At 54.4% G+C, this 6,260-nt stretch overlaps 1 pseudogene; it reads left to right on the forward strand.

Annotated features, from left to right (window-relative positions):
• Nucleotides 1–305: 305 nt before the first annotated feature.
• LOC103741403 lies at nt 306–5,771 on the forward strand (annotated as a pseudogene).
• Nucleotides 5,772–6,260: the final 489 nt, after the last annotated feature.

Here is a 6,260-nt window from a genome sequence, read left to right on the forward strand (position 1 = left end):
GTTCAAGGTCCTCACCTCAAGACTGAGGCATGGAATCAAGCCAGTTGTACAGTGAGGCCATGGCTACAGGTTGGGCTGTATTAGTCAGGGATCTCTAGGGGAACAGACATGACAAAATGAATATATATATATATGCATATATAATTTATTAATTAGCTTTACTTTGAAATAGTAAGAACAGCTAAACACACCTGAGAGGCTGAGACCCTGGTAGTTGCTCAGTCCACAGCACTGGGTGCCTCAACAGTCCCAACCTGGTGCCAAACACCTAAAGGGTTCCTGACACCTCTTGTCCTCAGCCAATGATGGAAGCCTGGAAGCACGGCTCCCATGTCAGCAAAGGAATCAGGAGTAGCAGCGAGAATAGAACAACTCAGCGGCAAGAGGAAGGCCCGACAAGAGAAGGCAAACACTCTTCCCAGTCATGCCCTTTATTATCTGCTCTACCACCAGAGGGTGCCACTGACATTTGGGGAGGGTCTTTCCATATCAATTAAAGCAATCAAGACAATTTTTCAGGTGAGGCTCCCTACTCAGGTGATTCTAATTTGTGGCAAGTTGCCATTAAAATCAACCATCACACACATGAACCTCTTTCTGCTGCCCTGTACATATGCTAACTTGGAATGTGTGCCCCACCTCGGGTGGGCCTCCCAGGAGGTGGTGGGTTGAGTTTAAACCTTGTTCATATTCATTGGCTCCTCTAATGGGCTGGGAACTGACCCTGAACAGGTAGATATCTATCTCCCTTGAGATATTTAAGCTGGGACAAGCCAGGGTGGGTGAGTGGGGTGGGAACTACTGTTCAGACACCAGGCAGCAGGAGAGGGGAACAGCAGGGCAAGGAGTGTGGAGACACATCTGGGGAGAGGCCAGAGATAGTCAGGACACACTGAAGGCTGGAGAGTGCTCCAAATGCTGAGGCCTCATCAACCTGCATGGTCTCAGGGAGCGTTTGCAACTTTTTTTTTTTTTTGCCTGGGAAAATTGAAGCTGTGGGTAGGGTAAGGGCCGAAGCACCCAGCCGTGAGGGATGGAGCCATCCTTAAGTGCAAAGCTGGCCAGCTTCCTTGCCAGCACACCCTCTACTGCCCAGGGACCTTTTCAGCAAGTGAGACCCCTTCCTGGAACTGTACTGGGTCAACAATAACAGGAGTGAGCAACTGGTGTACAAGATGGAGATGAGGGTTCCCACTGCCTGCTGACAGCAGGGGTTCAGGGGCCAAATGAAGTGACCAGTAAAGAGCCTAATTTGTTGCCCACTAGCATCCTCCAGCTGGAACAGAGGGATCCCCTAGACTTGTGGCTATTGGGTCTTTATGCCTCCAAACCCCAACTCTGTTTTGAAGAATGGGGCAGCTGGGTAGACCTGACTCTATCTCCAGCTAAAATTTAGCATGGTAACTTTGTGGTCACCATAGTTATTTTTAGAGAAACCTGCTTCCTCCTGCAGGGAAGCAGGATTTTAGGTACAGTGGGGAGGGAGTTTCTTTTTGAGACAAACTAATTTCAGTGAAAAGAATCTATTTAAGAAGAAAAAGAGCCCAGGTGGCTGGAGTGAGGCAGAAGCTATGAAGGTGGTTCCTAAGGAGTGGAATGAGGTGGGTGGTTGAGGTGGAGCATTCTGGGCTCCACTCAGTCCTGCCTGGAGCCTGATACAGGCCTAACCTGCTGGTCCCCACCATCTCCATGGGGTGAGACTCAGTCTCCCACTCAGGTGTCCCCCTTACAGCTGCTTAACCCAGGACTCTGAGAGCTCCATACCCAGCTCGAGGACCTGTGGTCCAACAATCCCAGGGTCCCTAGGCCCTGGTCTTTGGGCTCCCATCAAAGTCAGTCTTTCTTGGTGCACAGGTGATAAACAACCTTAACTCAGTGTGGGAGGCATTCAAGGTGTTGCTGAGGAGGCATGGCCTCTGAAGGTGTGGACAAAGCAGGGGCTGGGGGCAGAACCAAGACTGGGGGTGGGATCAGGGCCAGAGGCAGGGTCAGGGTATGTGGGGGAGTTTAGGGGAACATATATGAGGTCAGTGCCAGGGCCCACAGACAAGTATCCAGACCTTCCAGACCTCACTGAGAACCATGGAGTCAGGATTTGTGGGCAGGGGAGGGTTTGAGGACAGTGATAAGGGGCAGCCTGGCCAGAGTTGGAAGGACCCAGGTCCCCTGAGGGGCAGCCATCTGAGGGGCCTGGACTCCCCAGTGCCTGGTCTGGGACTATGACTCCCGAGGAAAGCATGACTTCATCGGCGAGTTCTCCACCACCTTCGCAGACATGCAAAAGGCCTTTGAGGAGGAGCAGGTGAGCCTCCAGCCCTCCTCAGTCCTCCCCTTCAGGTTCTGACCCGTCCTGGTGGGTCTCTGGGAGACTAGCTATCCCACCCCAGAGCAGGCATGATGGTGACAAAGAGACACCAGGTGGCCAGAGCTGGGCCTTGTAAGTCAGTGAGCATATGAGCAAGCGTGTGCACCTGTTGTGTCGGGGGGCAGCACCCTTCCTGGACCTGCCCAGCCTTCTGTAGCTGGGTGAGAGCTGCCACGGGTTCCTTCCTGCTCCTCTGGGCTCTGTTGTCCCCCAGAGATCTATAGGATCAGGAGGTGACTGACCTCCCAGGGTAACAAGGGCACACTGTGTGTAGGATCTAACCTGGACCCCTCCCTTGCCCATTCTCACACAGCTCCCATCCGCTCTACAAGCCCCTGGCTGCTCCCCTGTGGGGTGGGATGGGCATGTCTCTATGGTGACGATTTCTGACCCCCATGGGCAGCATGGGCCTTGCTCTCACTGTTGAGGACAGTCTTGTGGAATATGTGGTCACCAGAAGGGATAGGACTTCCAGGGTCTCCTGGCCCCCTGTGGGAGGGCCCTGGGCACTGCTAGTCTGGGTGGAGTTTCTGCCTCTCCCTGTCTCAGGCCCAGTGGGACTGTGTGAATGCCAAGTACAAACAGAAGAAGCCTAATTACAAGAACTCCGGGGTGGTGATCCTGGCAGATTTGAAGGTGAGTCTTGGTCCTGCCTGAAGCCCCCAGGGAGATGGACTGGTGGGATTGGTTTCTCTCTGTTGTCAGATGATTCTCAAAGGTACTGTTCCAAGGTTTGGTGGGCCTCATTGTAGGGACTGAGAGACTGGGGAAAGGTGAGGGAGGAGGGATGGGAAAACTGCGTGCCCAGGGGAGGGCATGTCCCCCAAATTCCAACAGGCTCCCTCCCCACGTCGCCACAGGCCTACTTCCCTGGGTCGGGTGGGGGTTCCTGGGCAGCTTTGCTGATGCCATTGCCAGTGCCAGATCCACTGCACTGTGAGTCCACTGAACCTTCCCTCCATGCTGTTCCCAGCCAGCTGGACAGGACCCCTGTCAGGCTCCAGGGCCCCAGCCTGTGTGCAGAGAGTGGCAGTCTCCCTAGGCACCATTTCTTCGCCCGTGTCTCCCTGGTGTCCTGCCTAGTGTGGAGATAAGGAACAGGACTCAGGAGTTCAGGACCAGCCCACAACTACCCTCCCAAGGGACCCTCCAGGGCTTACCTTCTACAAAATTATAGTGACCGAAGAAAAACCTAAAAGAAGAAAACAGGAGTCAGCACTTTGCTCTCAGAGGCTGCAGGGACCAGCTGGCATGGCCTTGGGCAGGAGCACAGGCAGCAGGAGGGAGGACAGAAGGCCCAGGGGCGGGTACTACAGACTCTGCTGCCTGTGTTCCTGCACAGCTGTGCTGGCCTGGTAAATGGAGCCACAGTCAGGGTGCCCCTGAGGCTGGTGAGGTGGGAGGCACAGAGGAGATCAGGCCAGGGAAGACTGTAGCAGCTGAGGAGAGATGAGCTGAGTTCCCATGGGCCATGTTGCTCTGAGGGAGGTCAGCTCAGAGATTCTCCTAGAGGACAGGGCAGGCATCATCCTGGAGTCCAGGGGTGGCTGGGCTTAGGGTTTTCAGGGTAGTCCCCTTCTCTCAGGGAGTGGTAAGCAGCCAGACCTCCTGAAGCTGGGAAGACCGAACATCTTTGAGTGGCAGCCCTTGCCCCCCCATGCCAGGTCCTGACCTCAAGTAGGTCTTGGGGCCCCTTTGCCTGGCCAGTGGGGAGTACAGGTATGCAGCACAGCTCATCATCTTGGTCTTTGCAGGTGGCCATTGACTTCACAGCCTCCAACGGGGACCCAAGAAACAGCTGCTCCCTGCACCACATCAACCCTTACCAGCCCAACGAGTACCTGAGGGCACTGGTGGCAGTGGGCGAGGTCTGCCAGGATTATGACAGGTGTGCCCTCACCCATTCCCTTGCTCAGGTTGGGCTGGAGGGCCCCTTGAAGTGGCACCATGATGGGCATATGGTGTACCAGAGAGGCCTGCTCATGCAAGGGTGGAACACCTTCACAGTGGTCCAGTGGGGGCACTCAGTGTGCGCCCACCAGACACCCAGCTTAGCTGACCCCAGCAGTGGGTCCAAAACTTACAGGAGACCTGGGGCGATGTGCTGTGCCCGTGGCATGGCCACACACTCCTTCACCGCTGAAACAAAGCTGGAGATTGACTGGAAACTGTTTCATAGAGCACAAACTCAGTCATGGAGGTTGGGGTAACCGGCTGGGCAGGGGCTGAGTGCAAACCCAGGTGGTCTGGACTCTGAGCTCCTCACCATGGACAGAGCCTTACTCAGAACCCCTACTCAGGCAGCGCTCCCTTAGTGGGGAGGGCAAAGGACTACACATGAGCAAGGTGAGTTTCCTGCAGGAGACACAACTTCAAGACAGGAGCTCGCAAGCAGGCCTGGAGGGCAGACCAGGGAGCAGCTCTCCTCCTTCCCCTGTCAAAGCTGCCCCTTTCTGCCTGTGTTCATGGCTATTTGCTCAGTCCAGTGCCTCAGTTTCCCCCATGAAGCACAGCTGTGATTCCTATGCCTGAGTTAGCAAGGCCCAGATCTTCTGGCTCCAGGGCTTGGCCTAACTTGCTTGTGAGGAGGTCAGGTTTCTGGAGCCATCAGGTCTGCCTTTCTTCCAGTGATGAGAGGTTTTCTGCTTTGGGGTTTGGAGCCCGGATCCCTCCCAAGTATGAGGTAGGGGGGCCTATGGGCTGGGGCCCTATCCCTGCTCCCTCCCATCTGCCTGGGCTTCTTGCGTCTTCACCTGCCCAGGCGGGGGTGTCCTGGGTATAGGAACCCTGGTTGCCACCATTCCTTGTTGGGATGATGGGGAGAGAAGGAAGTAGATACCCTGGCCTATCAGCCAGAAAGATAAGTTTAGGCCTCCCAGGAGGTAGAGTTGAAAGCAGACAATTCAACTGACTTAAGTAGAAAAAAAATATGGTGGGAAAGGGACTTTATTAATTGATGTACCTTAGGACCTACAGTTACTGCTGGATCCAGGTGCTGAAGCAATAGCCCGGCATTACTCTGTCTGCCTCCCTCTTGGCTTACTTTCTATGGAGATCTTTCCACATGGGGCCTTCAAAAGCTACACATGCCATTCTCCCAGCAAGGGGGAATCATGGTGATACTGGGAGGGTCCTGACTGATTCTTGTCCCCACCCATGTGTCCCATGACTTTGCCATCAATTTCAATCCTGAGGACAACAATTGTGAATGTAGGAACTGGTGATGGCTTGGCATAGGGATGCACTGGGACAGGCTCATCCCCTGTCTCCCACAGGAATCCAGAGCCTTGTGGAGCTCTACAAGGGCTGCCTGCCTAAGGTCCAACTCTACAACCCCATCAATGTGGCACACATCATCTCAAGTGTCCAGGATGGTAGCAACAAGGAGTGCATGGGGGAGGCCTCTGTGAGTGACTGGGGCAGGAACTGTGCACATCTATCTGTAATATCAGTTAACTGTGTGTGTGTGTGTGTGTGTGTGTGTGTGTGTGGTGGCAGCTCAGAACCAGGGAAGCAGTTATCTCGGCACAGTGCAGTGCAAAGGCTGTCAGGCAGGATGGAGGGAGATGGGGAGGGAGAGCTTAGTTTGTCAGCAGCAACTCCCTCAAAGCTCCAGGCGGGCAGTTTTTGTCTAGGGCAGAGGGTTGAATTGATAGCTTCAAGGTCAGCCCTCAGCTGTCCATGACAGACATTGGTTTACCTCAGTCTTCCTGCTTCCGGCCCCTCTGCACCAGCTGGTGTCCCATGTCTGTTTTCATTGTACACACATGGCATTTTGTTCGCATACATCCTTAACGTGCACAGCACTGCCCTCAGGATTGCATCTGCTGTCTGTAGCCCTGCATGTGATACTTGGACCCAGCTGTCCCACTGCTCTCTTTAAATGGAAAAAATA

The sequence above is a fragment of the Nannospalax galili genome, unplaced genomic scaffold, assembly GCF_000622305.1.
Source record: "Nannospalax galili isolate Female #2095 unplaced genomic scaffold, S.galili_v1.0 scaffold2660, whole genome shotgun sequence".
Classification (NCBI taxonomy): Eukaryota; Metazoa; Chordata; class Mammalia; order Rodentia; family Spalacidae; genus Nannospalax; species Nannospalax galili.